Genomic DNA, 24,656 nt, shown 5'->3' with positions numbered 1-24,656 from the left:
TCCGAATAACTTCAAATTTAAGAGCTCCACTTGGCCACGCACTACATAAAACTTTTTATTCTCTTAGGTTTTACATAGAGACATACCAAAAAATCAGGGTCTGTGTCTATATTTTGCTCTTTATTAGTTGGAATAATATCCTCAGAAGTATTTTTCTGAAGCATCTAGAAACGACTTGGAATACTGTGAAAAATGGCTGAGGTCTGAATTTAGGAAATCAGTAATCAATAATGCATTTTTAATTTCTCACCATATGAGAAATATTAAATTTTGTAATGCATTCCACAGGCATGGTGATAAAATATTCTATGGAAACATGAACAAAAGACTGCATCTGTCTCCCAAAAGTGCTGAAAATGGAAAATTTAAAAACCCATAAAGATAGTTTAAGGAGAGCACAGCATTTATAAATAGAATATCAAACAATTCCCTGATGAGACTATTATCTGGGTATATGTATACAAATACATAATGCTACATGAAACTTGGGTCAATACAGAAGGATTCAAAATAGATTCAAACAGGAAACAGATTCCATTATAATGGTATATTGATAAAGCACTGTTTCAAATTTAATTGCAAAAAATTATTCTAAGTAGTTAATAGAGACAAATCCAAATATGAGTTAAATTTAAAAAATAGCAAATAAAAATAAATGGAAAACAACTAATAATTCAAATAAAAATTAACAGTAACAGAAAACTGAGTTGAGCAAAGCCACTTCTGTGGCTAGTGGTGGAGAGATAAAAATTCAATTCCAACTATAACTAGAGAGGCCATATTTTATCCCAAATTTACTAATTGAAAACTCATTTTTGAATAGGTAAGAATAACTTCCAATAACTTGAATGAACAATATCTTTGTCCTTCAAAATATTTTAACTACCTAAGCATGGAGGCACAAATGTATAACTTCAATGGCTCAGGAGGGGGGATAAAAATATGACAAGTTAATGAAAGCCTCAGCAGCTTAGTGAGGTCCTAAGCAATTTCTAGATTCTGACAATTATAGAAAATTTTTACAGAGTGTCTCATAAGATTATGTAAACATTTTCTATTTTGACATATGTGTATCTTAATGTAAAGATACATACATCATATAACCAGAAGCATGATAACTATTTGTATATTCAGTTAGCATATAAAAGAATGAGCTTTACTTATAGGGACAGCACAGTGGTGCATACCTGTAATCACAGCCATTAAGGATGCTTAGATGGGAGGAGAGCAAGACCCTAAGCTATTCAGTGAGACCCTGTCTCTAAGTAAAAAAATAATAAAAATAATAATAGGGCTAGGGATGTGACTCCATTTTCAAGTACCCCTGTGTTCAATTCTGGTACAAAAAAAAAAAAGAAAACAACTAAAAACCAACTGAAGAAAATTGCAAGTCTTGAAGTAAATGCCACATCTTTCTTTAATTGAATTTTAACAAGTTTGTCAGAGGAATTACATAGAAAAATGAGAAGTCTCTTCCAAAAATAAGGTTGGTATAATTGCGTATTCATGTGTCCAAAGCATTATTGGATTTTACATGAGATTATTTATAATAGTTAATGTGAAATGAATCTTACAACAGAATATGAGAGATAACACTAAAAAAATTAAGAAAATAATTACATATTTTTGAATAAGATTTAGCAGTGAATTCTTAGTTATGCTTTAAAAGTAGGTGTGAAAATTAATAACGTGGACTTAAAAACATATATATATGTATGATATATATATATATATATATATATATATATATCATATATATATATAACCTTACCACGAAAATAAAAACAAAATTATGAGGTTTTTCATCTTGTTTTCAAAGAACTGTCTTGATAAAATTTTTAACCTTAACTAGAGGCCAGTCAATCCTCTTTCTTGAGAAGATGATTGAGTCCAGAGCTCAAACAATTCTCTTTTTAGGCTCTCATAATCCAGTGCCACCATGGACCCTTCATAGTTACACCAAAATAAGGAACCAAACCATAGACAAGTATACAACTCAGACACCCCCATATTTTGTAAGCTGTAAAATCAATGATAAGCCCTAAATTGACTTTATACCACTTGACATATATTAATTGACCCCTACATTTCTATTTCTTGTGCTCTGCCCATAAATAAACCACTATATGATCTGTTCAGGCAGTATTCTTTTGTTTCTTTGACTATCCAAATGCAACTTTTTTATATTTTGTAATTTTTTGCAAAAATATCATAAAATGAATGAAAAAAAAGAACAAATGTCAAGTGTGCAGAAAATTGAAAATTTTATACCTCTTTATTGGGAAAGTAAAATTATCGAATCACTGTGCAAAGCACCTTGGTGGTTTCTTATTAACATAAAAGTTACTAAATTAACCAGCAATCACCTCTAAAATAACTGAAAATGTGTTCAGTTTGAAAATAATATACTAGCCAACATGTAAAGATAATACAAGGTAAATGGATTAAAAAACACAAAATAGGATATTATCAGGCAATATTATATTTGTATTGCTGGGAACTGAACTCCAGGCTACAAGTGATAGGTGGGCACTCTACTTCTGAACTGTAATCCAAGCCATATCCAGCAATAATGTTACATATGAGTACTAAAACATTACAATAAAGATGTATGTGGAAACCTTAAACCTTAAGCCAATTAAAAGAAACCAGAGAAAAATGTCTTGTATTTTATAATTAAAAGTATATGTAACTTCCTGAACAGGTAAGTTTATGAAGCAAAAAAAAAAAAAAAACATTTCTCATTATCAAAGAACTGTGTGAAAGAGAAACAAAGAAGTAATTGCTAGTGGGCACTCGTTGCTTTCCATCTCAAACAACATCTGGAACTAAATGTTTGTAATGATACAAATGTGAATATACCAAGTGATTAATAATTACACTCTTAAATAGTTATACATATAATTTTAATTTCACCTGTGATTTGCCAGAATAAACAGATAAATTTTTTATGGAATGCATAAAGTAGCCAAAGTCCCAGGCAGTAAAATAGGGAAATAAAAATGTTACTAATTTTCTTTTTATTATGGATTCCACTTACATTTACTTGAATATGCTGTGGCTATATGCATATGATGATTATTTTTTATTTCCTTATTGCTTGTTTATAATTTGTGATAAATATATGAGAAAATATGTCTATATACAAACTACATTGTAAAGTTGTCAAGATTTTACTCTACTTGCTTAATTAAATATGCATTATATACACACATATATATATTTTTGTGTGTGTGTGAGCGTGTGTGTGTGTGTGTGTGTGTGTGTGTGTGTGTGTTCAGTGCTTGAGATAAAACATAAGCATAGCAAATGTTTTACTGTTTGTTCACATCCCAAATACAAATGTACATTTCTAATCTTGATTGCTTCTTTCTCTTTGTGTATGTGTGTGTGTGTGTGTGTGTGTGTGTTTCTTTCTGTCTCTCTCTTTGTTGCTTTTGTTGTGGTTGTTTGTTTGTTTTGTAACATGGATTGAACCCAGGGGAGTTTTACCACTGAACTACATTCCCAATCCTTTTCATTTGCTATTGTGACCAAGGGTCTAGCTAATTTCATTAAGCAGGCCTCAGATTTATGAATCTCCTGCTGAAGGCTTTCAAGTTCTGAGATTAAATAAGTGGGCAACCATGGCTGGCTATTAATTTCTTTTGAAAGAATATCTAATGACACACTTTTTATTTTCATTATATCTATTTCTTATTGTTAAAGTGAACTTTCAGCACATCCTAATTAACACTGTTATGATTGTTGTTGCTGTTATATTAGTGAGTAAAAATTCCCGATTATTAACCACAATCTTCTCCTTCACACATGTGCTTTGTTCTATTGCCTTTTTATAGTATTTATATTTCTTTTCTTTTTTTTGAGAGAGAGAATTTTTTAATATTTATTTTTCAGTTTTTGGTGGACACTACATCTTTATTTTATTTTTATGTGGTGCTGAGGATCAAACCCAGTGCCCTGCGCATGCCAGGCAAGCATGTTACCTCTTGAGCCCACATCCCTTATTTAGAATTTAAACTTAATGGGCCTGCTGATTATTGTGCGCAGTCTCAGAGTCCTCAGTTCTCTTGCCATCTCAGCTTCCTCATTCCTGCTTTTGCTCCAGTTCAGCGTTGCAAATCTCCCTTACCTATGCTATACATATGTCCTGAGTATGAGACTCTCTTTACTTGTGCTAGTGAGCCAGCCCTTGTTCTGAGTTTAGCACAGCAAAACACAGTATTGTGTTAAAAAAAAACAAAAATTCACCTTCATCTTATATCCATGTTTTCAAACAGAAGAAACTATTCAAAGGGACACTCATATGGATGTAAAGGAAGGGGGTTACATGGTATTCACTGAAGATAAAATGAAAACTGAGAAAAAAGTACCTGAGCATAAAGATCTCTGACCTATTACTTGCACATTGGTAATATGAGTAATACACAAATATCCAATTTTGACGATTTATTATACATCTGTAATCACAGCAACATGAAAGGTTGGGGTAGGAGGAATGTGAGTCTGAATCCAATTTCAGCAACTTAGTGAGACCCTGACTCAAAATAAAAAGGGCTCAGGTATTGACTCATTGGTAAAATATCAATAGGTTCAGTAACCAATGCCCCTCACAATTTAATTTCTGCAATTTTATAAAGTTGAATTGATGAATTATCTAATTGTCCTTTAAATTACAAAATCAGCACTCAGTTCTCAGCTGAAAATCTAACCTACAGTTTTAAATACACACACACACACACACACACACACACACACAAACATATATTTTAGTTGTAGATGGACAGAATACCTTTATTTTACTTATGCTGTGCTGAGGATGAAACCCAGTGCCTCACACATGCAAGACAAGCACTCTACTGCTGAACCCCAGCCCCAGCCCCTGACCTATGCCTTCTTTAGGCTCACTTTTGGTTTTTATTTGAAGGTGATAACTTAATTAAAAAATCACAAACATAATATATGGTGTAAATAACCAAAGAATAGTACTCCTCTGAGACCAGAAATTACACATTTCTTTTTGTTCATTATCCAGAGCCATAAAGACTAATTATAATAACACAGGGTCAATAACCACAAGTGGATATTAATTTAATAATAAAGTAATAAATAAATTTTAGTTTTCTATCTGGCTTCAGATTACACACACTCACACACACACACACACACACACTGTTTTGTATGAAACTTTATTATTTATTTATTTATACGTGGTGCTGATAATTGAACCCAGTGCCTCACACATGTGTTGTAATAACTCTACCCCTGAGCTAAAAGCACAGCCCTTCAGATGTTTTTAATCAGATCCAAAGAGTTACATTCAGTAGTCAAGAAATGCCATAAAGTATACCTTGACCTACCTGACAAGAACCACCAATTAATGCTAAAAAGAGAAAGATGTAACACAGTGGAAAAAATAAATAAGAAGGTAACACACAAGCACTAAATGACTTAAAAAAATTAAACAAGGCATGGTGGTGTATATCTATAATTTTAGTAAGTTGGAATGGTGAGGCCATCCAAACATAAATACAAGACTCTTGATGGTGTATGCCTGTAATTCCAGCAGCTTAGATGTCGAAGGCAGGAAGTTCTCAAGTTTAAAAGCAACCTCAAAAATTTAGCAAGTCCCTAAGCAACATAGTGTGACCTTGTCTCAAAACTAAAAAAAAAAAAAAAATAAGCTGGGCATTGTGGCACGACTGTAATCCTAGTGGCTTAGGAGCCTGAGGCAAGAGGATTGCATGTTCAAAGCTAGCCTCAGCAACTTAGCAACACTATAAGCAACCTAGTTAGACACTATATTAAATTAAACAATGAGATCTGGGTGTGGTGAGCCGTTCCTGCGGACTGTGGTCGCCATTACATGATGGCGCTGGCTCCGTTGTGGTCAGTGAAGGACAACTCCATATCAAAGAGAGTTGGCGTGTTCCCAGCTCCTTATCAGAGAAAGTTGGCGTGTCGTTTTCTAGCACCCTGTGAGAAGGGTACATGTGGCAGCTTCGCATTGGGGTTCGCGGTGCTTTATTAAGGCTGGGAGGGGCATCCGAAGTAGTAGAAGAATTATTAGAAGAATATCAAGGGCCTGAATAAACTGCTGAAAGAAGATTCCTGAGTCGCGTCTTCCTTGCGGGCAAGGGGGGTCGCGACATCTGGGGATGTGGATTAATGGTTATACATCTCAGGATTCAGTTCCTGGTATAAAAACTTAAAAAATAAATAAATAAAAAGGAGGGAGAGGCTTGGAATAGAACTTGGTGGTTAAGTGCCCTACAACTTGGTGATTAAGTGCCCTGGTCCAATATATAAATAAATAAATAAATAAATAAGAAGAACAATTGGGCAACTTAGCCACAGATTATATACCTCAGTAATAGAGCACTTCTAGGTTTGATCCCAGTACAAAAAAGAACAAGAATAAGAAGAATAAAATAAAAAATTGCTTTACAATGAAAATAAAGAAATACAATCATTAAAAACAAATAAGAACAACTATCTAATGTAAGGAGAGAACCACTAACTTACAAAATTAAATTCCAATGTGAATTAAATAAAATAAATTAATCAGTACATGAATTAAGTTTGTTGATATACAGAATTTACCATCTTGAAGTTTTAATTTTACCCTAAAAACCATTCTAAACTGGTAAAATTAAACCAATATTTTTTGAAACAAGCCAAATATATGTGTATTGGTGATGAATAAACTTGTTAAACACTTGTGTCTGAATAGAGTTTCTATTCTTTAACATGTTTTTCATCATGAATCTCAAAAGGTGTTTAAAGAAGACAATGAGGAATCCTGAGTATGCTTCACACATTGTGTGAGATCTTTCTATCTTTATTTTTGTGGTTCAAGGTACATATATTCTATATATACAGTTTTATATTTTTTCTTTCAAGATCTATTAAAACAGAAAAAAATGTGTACTTCTATTTCCTTTTATACTTTTGTTTTCACATTTACTTGTCTGTATTTTTCCTCTGTTCTGGACCAGAGGATATAAATAGTTGGAATTGTGTTGCCGTTGTTTTTCTGTTCACCAATTTTGTTTTGCTGAACTTTCATGAATCTCTTTATGCTGTCATGCTGAAAAGTCTCTTAAAGAATCATATTTTTAATAAATATATTCTGAGTGACTTATGAGCTATGCTTCTAAGGGAAACATTGCAGTGACACATTAACTACTAATCAGAATCAAAATGAAACAACTCAAAATCTCCTAAGAATAAGTCACACTCTTATGATTTTTATAGGCTTTTTAGATGTGATGATGACCTGGATAAATCCACTTCATTTTTTTAGTGGATCCAAAATTTTCACTACTCAGCTCATCACAAATTTGAGTGCAAACACTGAAAAGTCTGTCTTAAATTAACTACATTGGAATCATACAATATTAGAGAAATATGAGCTTATTTATTTTTAATTACAACATAGCTTAAAAATTAAATATGAAACACTTTCAAGGAGATGAAAGTAATATACTGATATATCACATATTTATTTTAGTAAATAAAACAAAAAATCATAGAGAAACACTACACAAAAATTTTGTTATCACATCAATAGATATCTACTCTCTTGAAATATATCTTCTGTAAGTGCAATAGAGTTGCATATACAAGTTTTTCATAATATCAATTTAAAAGATGCAAGATCTAGCTGGGAGAGGAGGCACATATCTATAGTCCCAACAGCTCAAGAGGTTGAGGAAAGAGGATAATGTGCTCCAAGCCAGCCTCAGCAAAAGCAAGATGCAAAGCAACCCACCAAGGCCTAGTCTCTAAATAAAATGGTTTTCCTTAGTGTGCGACCACAAAAACAATAAAATAAATAAATAAATAAATAAAATAAAAAGTAAAAGGTTTGATAGGAAACCTAGAAGACACCAATATCTATAAGCTAGAAAACTAGAGAATAGAACCCTTGACCAAACCATATTCACTTAATGCAAGAGATGATAGAATAACCAGCCAACAAAATGCCCAGGTTTTCAACTGCCAAATAAAAACTAGCCTAAATGCCTTTCTATAGAGAATAAATAAAAAAAAACTGTCGCATATATACACAATGGAAAATTACTCATAATTAAAAAGAATAAAATTATGGCAATTGTATGTAAATGGATAGAGTTGGAGAATATCATGCTAATTGAAGTAAGCCAATCCTCCAAAACCAAAGGTCAAATATTTTTTTTTGTGATAAGTGAATGCTATTCTATAATGGGGGAGGCATGAGATACGTGGAGAAACTTTAGATTTGGCAAAGGAAAAGGGGAAATCAGGGTAGAAAAGATGGTGGAATGAGACTATTACTTAGGAACATGTATGATTTAATGAACGGTGTTACCCTACTTTGTGTGTAATTTGTGAAGAACCAGAAGCAAAAATTTGTGCTCCATTTGTGTCCAACTTGAAGAGCATTCTGCTGTCATGTACAACTGATTAGAACAAAAAAAATAGATTCAAAAAAATGCTCAGGTTTAAGCTGAGTAGAAAAGAAAGCTGAAAAGGTATCAGCCAACCTCCAAAATGTAAAATAAGAGTGATCAAGAAATGTATAACACTAGAAAATCTTCTGTGAAATCAGGCTTCTTAGTTCCAAAAAAAAAAAATAAAATAAAACAAGTGTTTTCCAATGGGGATTAGGTTCACCAGAAAATAAATGTTAAGACAGAATTTACCAGAAATAATTGAAAGCAAAGAGAACATCATAGATTCTAGAGGAAGGGAAGAGGTTCTTTATGGAACACCATGTAGTTCACATCACAAAGAAGCTGGTATTAAAGGAAAGAATGACAAATACATTTACTTATCAATCAGAAATTAAAGGCTGTCTGATTAAGCTGTTGCTGACTCTCAGAAAAGTCAGTGAAGCTACAATCATGTTTTCCAGTAGCTTTGGTCAATGTTTTCATAACTACTACTTAATGCTGATCACATTATCATAATGAAAATTTTATCACATTGAAGACGTAAATTGCAATAATGCCTGATTTTCTACTACTGCAAAATAATGAAAGAATTAGGTACTCATTTGAATAAAATAACCAGAAATTATTTTCTTCCAGTTATGAATGACTTAAATATAAGATTTTCAGTGTGAATGACTGTGAGTGCACTGACATCAAAGTGATGTAAGGGCCATACTACCTCTAAAGGCTCTAAGAGAAATTTTTTTTTTTTTGCATTTTCTCAAATCTGATGGCTTCTGGCATTCCTTATTCTTTCTTTTCTGTATTGTTGAGGCCTTCAACATAAAGAAGACAGAGAAGTCCCTATCATATTAAAGATAGTGCTAACCCAACAGGGAGCTACCATCCAATACTACAGGATATGGGAACCATATTGGATGATATAAAAGACCCTCCAATAGGCTTGTTCTTTCAAAAATTGTTTGCAAAGATTGACAAAAGTCAGTTCATGTCCCAGAGTAAGTGAGATGAGTCTCTGTCTCTGGAGACCAGAATAGGTCATAAAAGAGCTATAAAAGTGAATTAAGGACAGGGCATTATAGGACATAGCTGATAAAATCCTGATATAAAAAACAAAACAAAAATTCAGAAAATGTCATACCCACCTATATTCATTTAAGCGAATCAAATTTGGATGAAGAACAGAGGACCAAGGCATAGCCAGAAGGATTTAGCTTTATTTTCTTTTTACTAAATTGCTAATAATGTTTCCCACAATTATAGAGTTCTGGATCACATAAATTACTACTTCATGTTTTGAATGTTATCATTACCCTCCACCTAAAAGGCATATGACACACTGAATTCACACCCACATTTATGCACTGATCATTAATCATTTTAACTATATAAATGTATATCTATGTACTTATATTTTTCCCACATTTCCAAGATTCTCCCCTGAAAATTTCTGTGATATCATCTCCCTGATATGCATTTTAGTCACTTCAGGTCACTACTTCTAAATGTTCCATTCCATATAGTTGGAAAAGATTGAAGAATTGCAATGCACTTTTGATTTAACTAATTAGCCACTAGAATTAAAGATTAACCTCAGTGACTCCAGAGGCATTAATTCTCATTCACTTTTTTTGTTGGTGTTTAATTTTTTGTAGTTGTAGATAGACAGAATGCTTTTATTTGATTTGTATATTTTTAAAAACATTTTTTAGTTATGGTTGGGCACAATGTTTTTTATTTTATTTGTTGATTTTTATGTGGTGCTGAGGATCAAACCCAGCACCTAACACATGATAGGAGCACTCTATTGCTGAGCTACAACCTCAGCCCCTATTTGTAGATTTTTATGTGGAGCTGAGATTCAAACCCACTGTCTCATGCATGCTAGGCAAACACTCTTCTGCTGAGCTACAGCACAGTCAATCATTAACCTTTCTTATACATAGTGTTTTAGTTTTAAAGCAAGTGGCAGGAATTTTATTTAACTGGAGAGTAAAATATTCGGAGCTATCCATGATGCTTACATGGTCCCAACAACATAGGGTACTGGTTTTCACCCCACCTTACCACTGAAGCATATGGATTTCATTCCAAGTTAGACATGGGTATTATGCTTTTCCTAGAAGTAAGTAATTGGTTATGAATATTGACCTTTAACTACCTCTAATAATCTTGGAAATGTGAAGGTTGGATAAGAGGTTTAGAATTATAATATTCAAAACACTTAGAGTAGACCCATTTGAAAACAGGTGACATTTATATTCTGAAAACATGGAAGAAAACCCTTCACCTAGGCCCAAAGAGGTGACAAAATAAACTATGGAAAAGAAAATTGTAGTCATTCATTAAATTGGTTTATAAATATTTTAGATGGTAATATATTACTGTAATAGGAAAGAGTGATTAAATGCAATATCAGTTTTTACATTTCTGAATACTTTAAAGAGAGTAAAAAGCCTGGCTACAATGGTGCATGTTTTTAATCTCAGTGGCTTTGGAGGTAGAAGGTGGGGAATCACGAGTTTAAAGCACGCCTCAGCAATTTAGTGAGTCTCTAAGAAATTATGCAAGACCCTTTCTCTAAGTACAATATTTTATAAAGTTCTGATAATGTCTCAGTGGAAAAGCATTCCAGGATTCAACCAGTGATACCACAAAAAAAAGTATAAAAAAAGATGAGTAAATAAGTGACAATTTGTGTCAAGAATGTAAAGAATTTAAAAGCAGTAATGGTTAGTCTATAGAAAACTCTTCTAGGTTTGTTAACTGCTGCTTTACAAAGTTAGTATCCTGTTCTTCCATGTATACAAGGGAGATAGAGTCTTATTTTAAGGTGTGTATGGGAACAAAGAGAAGTTTCAATACAGCTTTTAGTCATCCCAGAGTTCCACTTTAGTGGGTGATTGCATTATGCCCAGGTGATAGATTCTTGAGCTATTGAATTGATTTGTTTTTAATATCAGGTCTTCATAAACCAAGTGTAGGACTTAATAAGAAGCAGACTTGGCAAAGATAAAAACATTCCAATGATAAGTAAACATGTAAATATGTAAACCATTATGAGAAAAGTTAAGATTCAAGAGATTTGTATCATTATATACTCACCAGGAATGTAAAAACAATGACAACTATGCAAAAGTGAATAAATAATATTTTCAGGGCATAATGGAATAAATGAAGAAATGAATAACAAACTAAAAAGTGCAAAGACATTAAGTGATTGGAATTTTCAAAGATTTCTTGTGGCCATGCAAAAGTGTAATTTTCTAGTGCTTATGGCTATTATTCCTATTTTACAGAGAACAATGTTGGGGCTTGGAAAAATTAAGAGCATTTCTGGCTCCCTCATTTACTGTACATATTACCTTGGATAAAGGCTATGAAAGTTGTTATCTAGAAAATTATCATCATACTAAATTCATAACATAGTATTTTAGAAGGTAACTTTAGGCAATTTATGTGACTACCCAACCCAGTGGTGGGTATAGGGTATGTCACAGCATCATCCAGAATTTCTCAAGAGTCTTCTAGGAGCTTCCATTTCCCAGAAATAAAATCCAGGTTCTTGACTCATCTATAGGGCCTGAGCTATCTTGAAACACTCAGTCTTTAAGTTTTGACCACTCTTCCAATTCTTCTGTTCGTGAGACCCTTTCTAACCTAAAGTACTATCCTGCAGCATCCACCTCAGAGACCATATGAATTAAAATTGTGACTCCTAACTCCACCATTCCCAATACTTTCAGCCTACTGTTCTCTTTTCTCCATAGTATTTATCATTAATACACTCTGTATTTTTATATATTTTCTATTTTTATCCCTCCCCACCAAAACTTAAGCTGTAAGGAAAGAAATTGATGAACTTTGTTTTATTCTTGCTGAGCACCCAGTTGATGTTCCTTCATTAAATAAATATTGGGATATTCTTCTCTGTTCTTTACTTTCTTTCTCTTTCAAGGTCACATCCTTTTTTGATCAGAAGTATATATCCTTCGAAGTATGCAAATGTCAATAGAAACATTTCAACTTTTATGTGAAACATATTTAAAGGGTTACAAGACAAAAAGCATAAGAAAAAAATCCAACCAAGCAACAACAACACAAAGTTTGAATCAGGGGCAAGTGATGTTCCCTGGGCCTCTTTACCTGCACTGCAGCTCCTAGTTTGAGAAGTGTAGGACTTTTTAATTTTTTTTTCATTTTTTTAAAGTATTTATGGGGGCTTAGGCAGGCTGAATCACCCATTCTCTACTCTCTCATATTTCAGTAATGAGCATTCATTGACTGAATCCTCTCTGACAGGACCCTGCATAGGACATGACTAAATGGAAGACAGACAACACCTGTGCATCTTAACTCATTATTATACAATAAATACTAAGAAGGAATTATATTCTGATGGACCCAAAGTAGGGGGCATGTACCCCCAGTTGCAATTTCAGAGAACAAGTTTAGTGACATCTTGAAAGATATCCAAGTTAATTCGCTCTCTAAACAACAGAAAGGAATTCAAGTCAGTGCTCACAATGAGCAAATAAAAAGTTATAAAATATCATAATGCACCCATGGAACTTTAAGAAGTTTTGTAATACTATGACATCAGAAATGAGGCTCAGCCTCTCCTATGTGTTATATAAAAGAATCAACCTTTATTTGTGGAAAATAGATTGATCCAAATTGTGTTCAGAATTATACTGTTATTGAAAATGTCTTTAATCCAGGCTTACTGAAGATTTAAAAGTTCTTTTCTCCAAGTTAGGGCATAATTTCTTTTTTCCCTCTGCCATTATGTAAGCTTCCATTTGACCTCTTAATCTTTAGAACCTAGTCCTAAACATTCTTGAATGTCTGCTTCTCCCTATGTCCAATATAGTTTTATCAAATGGCTAAATTATAAAATTCTCCTGTGACTGATGAATCTGGTCAATATGGGGTTCCCTGATAATTATTTAGAGCCAGGTTTTTCTTAGTTGAAAAAGCCCTTGTGAGAAAAGGAACTAGGGCCCAGCCCTGCCCTCCAAGTACAGGTGCACGCACTGGCGCAGGAGCTCTTTCTCCCAGGATCGCACGCAGGCACCGCCTGCTGATTCTGCTCCCTAGGTTTCTTGGAGGCCTGGAAGAGGCCGGCAGACAGAGGAGAAGAACATACCTTCCGGTCCCCCAGGTACTTCCTGCTGACTGCTGCCTGGGCTCCTCCTGCCTTGTCCCAGGGCTTTGTCACCTTCTGGGTAGGCATGGCGGCACCTTTCCCCTTTGCAGTTCCTGGTGAGGTCCTGGGACTCCCACAGGAGCAGCCTGGCTCTCACCACCATTCTGCTGTTGGTTCTCCTGGAGCCAGGAGGAGAGCCTCAGGTAGGGCGGACTTCAGTATCCCCAGCAGTGTGTGGCAGCGGGCACAGGCCTGGCTGGAGAGGCATCTGGCGAGGAGTTGGGCAAGGCAGTGCTTAGAGAGGGCGTGAGCTTCCTGTCGCTGGGAGGCAGTGGTGCTCTTACAGGTGGCTGGGTGGATGCAGTGGAGATTATATTTGTAGGCCGGTGGGGCAGAGGAGGGAGTGTGCTGTTCCTGGTGCTGGCTCCTTCAGGCGGCTGAGTGGGTTTGGCCGGGTTATAGAGCTCATAGTTGGGTGTAGTTTTGGGACAGTGGCTGGGGGTGTTCTTGCACTGGGAAGCTGCTGGGGGTGGAGCCCCTCGCCTAAACTGGGGAGGGGAAAGGAAAACGAGTAAAACACATGAATTCAAGGGAAGCTTGTCTCTAATGTTAAAAGTTTGGATGTATCATATTTTAAAAACTGTTCTGAACTATGTCTGCAAGTGTTTTTTTTTTCTTCCACAGAAGTAAATTCCGATTTTTCAGTGTAAGTCCAGCCATTAGCTGATTTGTAATGACTCATGTTTTTTAATATACCAGTGGCTTCCATATTTTAAAATGACAAATTTTATGGAAACCATTTTTGAAAGTCCTCATTTACTTTGCCTTATATTTCACTATTTCCCAATGAGTAGACTTAATCTCCATTGACATTTTTCTTTATGCTGTGCAAAGGATATTTTCAGTCTGAAATACTTTGATGTGCATTCTTCTATTGTGTCTTATGCATGCCTCATGGAAAATCAGTTATCAGTTGGTTTTGTCTTAAAATGAGAGTTAAGCACTGGAACTGAAATGGTCAAGTTATTAAGGCATTCACAGAATGTCTTCTGATGACATTTTTCTCTGTTGAGACATGTATTTTATAAATGTGTGTCTTTGTAATAACATACATATTGCATGCCTTTTGTTGTTTATACCACCAGTTATAGTAAGAAAAAATTTCTTATTGTTGTTATTTCACTTTAACATTTAATGGTTTTGAACATCTGAAAATGTTCAATAGGTGGGGATTTATTAAATTTATTATCAGCATCCTGATAAAAGGCTGTTAACAAGTTAGGGTTAATTTTCTTTTTAACACAGGGTCATATGTCATAACTAAATTTTACTTAGGGGTTACACAAGTTAACACCAAAATAGACAATTAAGAATATTAACATATTAACAAGCACTATTTCAATTAATTTTTTTGTTTTGTTTTTGAGATTTCACCATGGGATTGAGAACTACATGAGGAATATCTCTTAAAAGTTATTTTAAGTGTAGAAGCTTAATAAATTTGCCTAGATGTAACCAAGCTTATATATTTTAATTGAACTACTAAAACCCTAAAATCATATCACTTTCTGATTTTCAATATGTAGAATACTTTCTGGGGGTTGGTTACAATTTTCTAAGTTCACTTTATTATTTTTGCCATTAAGAATACCTCAAAATGCAAATGAAGGCTCTCATGAGGGAAGTAAATATGTGAATTTTGATTTTCCCACAGCAGTTCTGTGGCGCATCCTAGTCCCTGATAAACTCCTCTAGTTGGACATTGTACATCTTGCTAAGTGCTGCTGATGGTTTGGTTTAGGATAATGGTCATAGAAATTAAGAGAAGGGATGCATACTTGATGTTTTTAAACTTTCTTCTAATTATACATGACAGTAGAATGAATTTTGAGATGTCATACATAAAAGGCATTTAACATCTCATTTTTCTGGTTGTATGTGGCATAGAATCATATCGGTCATGTAATTATATGTGTACCTAGGGTAATAATGTTCATTCATAGGTATTCTTCCTACTCCTTTACCTCCCTCCCCTCCCTCCACTCACCTCTGTCTAATTGAAAGTACCTCTGTTCTTCCCTATAAGGATCCTCCTGTCTCATCTCCCACCTCATTGGCATTACAGGTGTCCACCACTGTGCCTGGATTTCATTCTCATTTACTCTGAATTCATGGGTAATATTTCTTTTCTCAAAGATTCATTTCATTTGGCACATGCTAAGTACATATTGATGTGGTATAGTATAATCTTTTTGTTTCATGTGTAATGATCTGTCTCAACTTTTATCATTGCTTTATTGTAAATATATTTTTAAAAAATCTTTCCTATAGTTAGATTTGGATATACAATACATTACGTCAGCTATATTCACCCAGTTCTGCCATAGAACACCAGAACTTATTTCTCCTAACTGTAATGGTGTTCTGGTTGACAAATCTCTCTGCATCCTCTCACACTCTTCCCAGCTTCTGGTAACAACTATTCTCTCAACTGCTGTGAGATTTATTGTGTTAGATTCAACATGTAGGTCAGATCAGCTAATACTTGCTTTTCTGTGCCTGGCTTATTTTATTTAGCATAATGTCCTCCCTGTCCATCATGTTGTTGCATATGACTGGACTTCATTTAATTTTATGGCTTCATAATATTTCTTTTTATGTATCACATTTTCTTTATTCAGTTTGTCAGTTTATGGGCACTTCTGTTGTTTTCATTTCCTGGCTATTATGAACTGTGCTACAATCAACACAGTAGTTAAGGTGTTTTTTTAACATGTCCATTTCATCCCCTTTTGTGTACACCCAAAGTGGAATTGCAAGATTACGTGGTACCTCTACTCTCAGTTTTTGGAGGAACCTTCTTATTGTTATTTGTAGCAACTAAACTAGCTTACATCCAACTATCATATTCTTCAAAAATGTTTTTTGTGACTTGCCTACCACCTGTATCTCAATACTTTCCCTAATATTATGGCTTTCCAAGTATGAAAATATATGCCTAGCCAAATCACTATCTCACTATTCTCAATACTGTCATGTAAAAGGAAAGTTTCTAAATGTTTCTCGAACAAACAATGACAGTTTCTGGCTGGAACTTTATTAGATTTTTATGCAGAGTTATCTATTACTTTCTTAATCATTTACGGAGTTCATTTCAATAAATTTATTTTTTAAGTTTCCACTGTATTATTAGTATTAAAAATTGAGTTGTCATTTTTACTTTACCATATTTGTTAGGAGTGCCTCAAATCTACCTTTGTATCTCAGACTGTAGTTTAAAAAATGGTGAACTTCACAGATACTGTTGAATTTATGTATTGAAATGCAAGAATAAATAAAATGGCCATGTGAGGCATGAATTTTAAAAAAGAATAATTTGATATTATTGAAAAATAATTTCAATAACAATGCTATGAAGATACTAATATTTCAAATATTTTTGTAGTGCTGGAGATCAAACTCAGGGCTTTCTGCATGCAAGCCAAAAACTATCAACTGAACTGTCTCCAGTTCTTGAATTTTTATTAATAATTTTGTCCAGCTAAAGTGAAATTTTCTAAATATTTCTCTGTGTGTGTGTGTATGTGTGTGTATGTGTGTGTATATATACACAGCCACATAACATGACTGTGGGTCATATTACATAAATATACATTCATATACACACATATGGGGAGAGAAGGAAATAATGACTATTTTAAAAAATATTTTTTACTTGTTGATATACCTTTATTTTTATTTTTATTATTTTTTTTAAATTTATACGTGGTGCTGAGGATCAAACTCATTTCTTCACACATGCCAGGCTAGTTCTCTGCTACTGAAGCACACCCCAACCTCAGAATGACTTTTTTTGTGTTTAGGTAAAGATATTTGTCTGTATGTGTATTTTTCCTATAAGATTTGAACTTAAAAATGAAGTATAATAACGTGATCTAAAATTAAATAGTTAATAAACAGAAAAATTAAGATTGAGAATGTCTGGTCTGCTGCTATATTCATTTTTTGTAATACGCCTTTGAATATCAGATATTGATCAGGTAAAATCAGTAACAGTGAAACTGATTTTCTGGGGAAGATAATCAATATTAAACATATTTGAGATATTTGGAATATCAACTGTGTTTCCTTTTTTTTTCTTTTTCTCTTTTTATCATAGTTTTTTCCCCCCCACTAATTGCAAAGTATAGCATGTATCACCACCTCCTTTTGTCTTCCACTTTGGCTACCTAAATAATTTGTTTAGAAAATTTATAATGTATTATCCAAAATGGTATATAATTGTAAAAGTTTGAGACAAAGGTTTACAACACTTTGTATATTATTTTCATTTCTGTGATTTTCTCACATTTATTTTAATGAGAACACATGTAATGGGAGGTAATATTTTTTTAATTTCAATGTTGAAATTTTTATAGGTCTTAATCCCCATGTTTGTTTTATATAGAGCTGTATACTTACCAGAGAATAATCTTATTTTGAAAACATAGGGCATAATGTCAATTAAACAGGAGAATTTGCAAGTTTAAGGGCAGCCTCAACAACTGTGTGAGACCCTTTCTCAAAAATGATTTCATTTCCATCCCTGAAAATAAAAGTTGGGGATCTAGCTCAGTGGTAGAACACCCCTGGCTTTATTTTCTGGTGTTCAAAAATTATGAATAAAAATAAATGAAAAAATGACCAATTAGTTGATAAGAATTTTTTAAAATAAGCTAATAAAGTCTGTTTTGTGATTTAATTGGAACAAATTAAAGGATAAGGCTATTTTGTTCTAATCATAATATTGTACAACTCAAAGGATTTATTTTGATAATTTTTATATTACTGAAATATTGGAGTATTACATTAATTATTTATCTCTCTGTCAGTAACTAGTTGTCAGCTAGTTATATCTAGTGTATAGTCAGCTTGATTTGGCCACCATTCTTTGATAATATCAATCATTGAAGTATAAATATGCCTCAAGAAACTTAACCTGGAGGCTTACTGAGGTTAGGCTGTGAGTGGGAGATATTTAGCATGAAAATAATAACATGGACTTTTCAAAATGTTTCTCTTTCTATTTTTGATATAAGAATCTATATATTTATCCATTTACTTAATAACACATTTGATTGGAGATTTAAAAGGCAATTTGATATTACAGCTTTTTATATGATGAGAGGAAATAGCTATCTTGTCCTCTAAAATGGACAAGAAGACATGTATTCTTTTCATGTCAGATCATCAAGATCTGAACCATTTGCTATTTAGGAACTGAAGCAATTTACTTATTTTCTTTGTGTTCCTAGTTCTCCATCTAAAAGGTAGCAATAAATACGGTAATTTCTTTAGAACACTATGTGTTAGTTTTAAGTAAATGGCATGTGGATACAGCTTACATATGTAGCCAATACCCAACAAAAATAGCAACAACTTTCATTTTTTAATTGTCATCCATCTTATGGTTTTTTTTCATTATGCTACAGCAGAGCCATAGGATTAGAGAGATTTAATATCTGACAACATAAGTGATTCTTTGTGATCTAAGGTGTGACAGCGAGCTATCTTTCTGTGTTTGTTCTGTCATAAATCAATTGGAGATGAATGGTTCCTTTTCTGCACAGATGTTTGAAAAGTTTATGTATTGGTAAACAGTTGGTTGACATATTTGAAACACAGTCAGTTGTAGCTATTTAAACACTATTACTAACAGCCTTCTAAATTGTCTTCATGACACCTATCTTCTTTACCTTTTCCTATTATTTTTACTTCCATCACAATTTTCTGTCTAAAAGTAATTTTACTCTTGTCACATTACTTCAGGTGTACCTTTACAAAAAAATACAAACAAAAAAGAAAATAACAAAAAAATAATGGATTCCTTTTGTTAGGCAACAAGTTAAACATACTGTAGAAGTTATCTAATTTAGTTCTTCCCCTGATTCTTTAATAGAGGCGATTGTTTTCCCAATTTTAACTGTTGAAGAAACTGCAGAAGAAAAATACATCATGTTCTAGTGGCATCATACTCTCATTCTAATTGAGAATTAATGAAGTATCTATCAGTGATTTTTCTGCTCCTTGCAACTTAGAACAAACATAATTTTATGCACTGAAAATAAATATTAAAAAGAAATGTCATGTTACACATCTTTATTAAGGGAGCAGAACAATAAAAAACCCTAAGTATCAGCAGTCTGATATAAGATAAAATATCATTTTAATATCTACATCAATATTTCTGGGAATAATATTTAAAAAATGATCTAAGGTATTTGAAAAATCTACAACACTTCACTGAAATAAGTAGCACTGTTATATTGCTTTTTTTAACTAAAACAAACACTCAGGATATATTGAATTAAGAATAATTTCTAGAATTAAGGTATAAAGTATGATATTTATATAGCTTAATTTTATTTAAAATATTTGTGTATGATGAAGAAGTATGAATAAGACTAACTAATCATAACAGAGATACCTGTGAGTAGTTCTACCAAATATTCAATTCTATCATGATACTGTAGTAAAGCATTATAGTATGGACAAAAGATAGTAGATCTGTTGTATGAGAATAACAGTGGAAAACTAGAAAAGTTTCTAATTCTTTTGAAAATGCATCTGATAATGCAATTTTAGGACTTGAAATTTTTATATTATGAAGTGCATTTCTAGAAATCTTGCCTGAAGTTACAGGAAAAAAAATGTGACATCTTATGAATGAGTTCATGCTATTGTATTGTAAGGTAAAATGTAGAAGGTTGCTTTTTGTGTCATATTTTTCTTTTTACAAATGTTTGTCGATGGGATCACTTAAGTTTGACATATCTTATACAATAAAAAGGTTGGAAAATTATTCCTGGTGGACAGTAGTTTGCTTTTTTGTTCTCCTTAATTGTCCCCATGACAGTTATTTAGGCTGAGATCTAAAAAAGTTATTGCTTCCTTTAAAATACATGTTAGACCAGTTTCTGTTATCATGATATTAATTATTTTGTCATAGCCTAGATTCAATATTATATCTAACACTATGGGAGAGTAGTATGGATTATTGAAGAAAGAGATAATAAAATATAACACATTGTATGTTCAAGTTCTTATAGGCATAACATTAAGCACCTTGCAGCAGAACAAGTTGTAGGTAAATTCTTCTCAGTCACATTATTACCTGTATCTTTAATAGAACTGCATGAGCATTTCAGTATAGAGTCAATGCACAATTAAAAAAGGTTTACAGTAATTTTTATGTAATTTTTATCTACTATCAGGAAAGTAATTAATATCTACTTTCTTTTGCAACAAATATAACATCAGCATTTCAACTGTTTTGCAGAAATTTAAAATTGCTGTCTCATCACAGTGAGAGCTTTAATAAATTTGTTGTAATTCTTAAAACATTTTTGATAAATATTATCCTAATTCATTATTAATAGATCAAACTACTTTATATTTTTTCCTAAACATAGCATTTTAAGCAAAAATTGTACATTTATACCTACTCCTATTTTATTTTAGGTATGCATCTCTAAGAAAAGCATTTCTAAGAAAACAATTTTTCTGAATAGTAATAAAAGTTACCTTTGTGATTAGCTGCAATGTATATTATGCAATTTACAAATAACACTATAAAATATGTATACATTTTAAATACATTTAAGCATGTATATATATAAATATTATAGTTTATTCATATACATATGTATGCAATATGATTTGTTGTTCTAGAATAGAAGTATCTAGGTAGTTCTTTCAGATTTAATTACACTGAATTCTAAACAAGCAAGTTGAAATGGATATATTTCTCTCAAAACAACTAATGGAAATGAAGAAAACTTTTGAGTTTTAAATTAATTTAACAACTATCTATTGTGTTCAAAAATAGCAATGTAGTTAAATTAGAATTCCAATTCATACCTATAGATTTTTCAAATATGTGAGCTTTTTAAATTTTTGTATAAGTCCAAAAATAACAATGAAATTACCTAAATCTATAACCTAAGAGATCAGTTTTCCACTTTTCACTTCCCAGTAACTAATTGTGTATCTATTCTTTTCCTATTCTGCGATAACTCCTGGCAATGACTAAAAGCTGTTCTAGATATAGTAGTAGTAGTAGTTGAATGTATTTTTTAATGCTATTTTTTCTTCAATTTGTAATCTCTTTATTTGAATGGAACATGGCTGCATTATCTCTGCCCACATGTGGTTTAGAGATATGTAACAGAGCAGAAGGGTGAAACTTTTCTCCACTATGCTATCGTTTATAGGAACACATTAGTATCAACATACCTGCTCTCATTTAATGCAGATATTGAAGCCAACAACATAGTGTACATCAATCATCATTATTTCTAAATTATTTGAAATATATTTCTTTAAAATTAACAGTGATGCATGCTAACAAATACTGATTATAAGCAGAATTTTCTTGATTAGAATAGTAGCAAATGTTGAAAGTTCTCCTCATATTCCTTCTCTTCCTTTTGTAGCTCATGAGTATACTTAGTTTGTCTCAATGAATGGAGTCCACATTTAGAATTCAAGAGACTCATGTAGAAACCTGAACTTCAAGCTTCTCTGAAGGAACCTCATGTGGTCTCACTTGAGCCATAATACTTTATAGTGTGCTGTAGAGGGGGTGCATACAACATGCTGAGAATATGTGTTTTCCAGTTTGCTGCTGGCAGCCACAGCATTCACTTAGACCACCTACTTTGCCTCTATAAATGAATTTACAAGTCTTTTATAATATATTTTGATAAAGATTTCATAATGATTTCTACTGATATACAAGAACATGGCCTATATAATATATTATGCATCTCTTTGAAATGGGGTTCGATTTTTATGTTTAGAATTGGCATTTGAGTAGTTTTCTTTCTATATACAATAAAAATCATGTTCCCATTATAATTTTTGAAAGTCTTATTAGGTTGCTCGTTGCTAGAAGTAGATAAATAATTGCTAGAAGTATATAAGTCATGGATGTTGCAAGCTGTCGTATGTATTACTCTTTGTTTTGTTCCTTAAAAATGCAAGTGATTTAGTGTCTTTCATGATGCTAAAAATAATCTGAGTAGATCAGCATAAATCTTGTTGATACATAAAATTTCTGAATTAAATTTTTTCTAAAATCATAAATATCTTTTAGTAGCAATTAACGTGGAACCAGGGTTAAATTTTTTTTTGAAAAGTAGCTTAGTATTATGTTACCAGGACTTATCATTAGAAGTGAGAATAAATTTTTAATATTATTTTTATTAGAGTTTATATTACACATAGTAGTTGGATAAATTCTAACAAAATCATACAGGCATTGAATTCCAGTTGAGTTAATGATCCCCTCTTTTCCCATCCTGTCCTGCCTCTCCTCCATTCTCTTCTTCCTATTCGCCTGGACATTCTTTCATTTGTCTATTTATTTATATTTGATTGCTTCTTTATACTTATACATAAAGGTGCTATTTCCTGTGGTATATTTATATATGCATATAACATGATTTTTAAAGAATCCTTTCTTCATTGCCTTCTCTTTCTCATTCCCACTCTTCCTCTCAATCTTCTTTTTTCTACACTAAGGGTCTTTCCTATGTCTTATGATATTCTGTTCTTTCCTTCTTTTTTTATTTAACTTCAGCTTCTAATATGAAACTTTTGACTTTTGCATTTCTTAGTTTGGCTTATTTCACTAGCATGATATTCTTCCTCCCCACCACCATTTACCAGCAGATGGCATAATTTATTATTTATGGCTGAGTAAAACTACATTGTATGTATGTGTACCACACTTTCTTTATGCTTTCATCTATTGACAGGCACCTGGGTTGATTTCATAAGTTAGCTATTCTTAATTGTGCTACTATAAACATACATGGCTGTATTAATATATCAAGCAAATTTTATTTTAGTTGTTTTAGCAAAATACTGAGACATGGGATGGTTGGGTCATGCCATGTTTCTTTTTTTTAGGTTTTGGGGAATCTCCAAACTGTTTTCCAGAGTGATTGTACTAGTCTGCAGTCCCACCAGCAGTTACAAGTGTGTCTTCTCTCTACATCCTTACCAGCATGTATTACTGTTTGTGTTCTTGATCAATACTATCATGGCTGGAGTAAGATGAAGTCTTCCTGTAGTTTTGGTTTTCATTAACCTAATTGCTAGAGATGCTTCATGTATTTGGGGGGCTTTTTTTTCGTTAGAAATTTCTGTTTAGTTCTTTTGCTCATTTATTGACTGGGTGTTTTTTGTTTGTTTGTTCATTTGGTTTTTGTTTTTTGTTATTTTTGGTGGTAAGTTATTTTTTAATATTTATTTCTTAGTTGTAGTTGAACACAATACTTTCATTTAATTTATTTTATGTGGTGCTGAGTATCAAACTGAGGACCTCACACATGCTAGCCGAGTGCTATACCTCCGAGTCCAGTGTTAAGTTCTTTTGAGTTGGTTATTTCTGGTTGTTAATGCCCTATCAGTGGATTAGCTGGCAAAAATTTTCTCCATTTCTGTAGGAAAAAAATACATTTTTGTATTGAGCTTTCTAACATGTAAGATAAATATCTCTCATCTTATAAATAAGAGAAGACACAGGGACTAATTAAGAAAAAGCAACATAGTTTATGCAGACTATCTCTTTTAATTCAGAGCCCATTATCTTTGTGACCCTTTTGGAACAGGAATGCCTGACATTGGTATCTGGGATTCTGATTGCATAAATGGAATCAAGAGGACTTGTATAACATGGAGAAAACTTTTATGTCATGGGAAAGCTTTTAGAACTATATCCATGCAACTTAAATTCTTTACATGTGAATTTTTCCTTTGAAAAATCACTGTTAAATAGGTGTTAAGCAATGAGAAAGCTATTTCTGTAGTACTGGACATACAATGCAAAATTCTGTAAATTTTCTCTAACAATAAAACAAGGAATCTTACTGATGAGGCTTGGTATTTCTGGAAAAGTAGACATTCTTTAAAATTATTGATACACTCTACTGGCAAGTTTAGAATTCTGCTCGTTAATTAAATATATAATACTTAAATTCTTTACTAATATGTGTTAAGGAATGGGGCTACTGAGATAGAAG

General features: G+C 32.7%; 1 pseudogene; it reads left to right on the top strand.

The window, feature by feature from the left end:
- Window positions 1-13,672: 13,672 nt before the first annotated feature.
- The window catches only part of LOC101974185 (G-rich sequence factor 1 pseudogene), a 46,199-nt pseudogene continuing 35,215 nt past the window's right edge, over window positions 13,673-24,656 (top strand).

This window comes from Ictidomys tridecemlineatus, chromosome 10, assembly GCF_052094955.1.
Source record: "Ictidomys tridecemlineatus isolate mIctTri1 chromosome 10, mIctTri1.hap1, whole genome shotgun sequence".
NCBI lineage: Eukaryota > Metazoa > Chordata > Mammalia > Rodentia > Sciuridae > Ictidomys > Ictidomys tridecemlineatus.
Note: the sequence above shows the minus strand (reverse complement) of the source record. Positions and strands in the feature narration are given on the sequence as shown.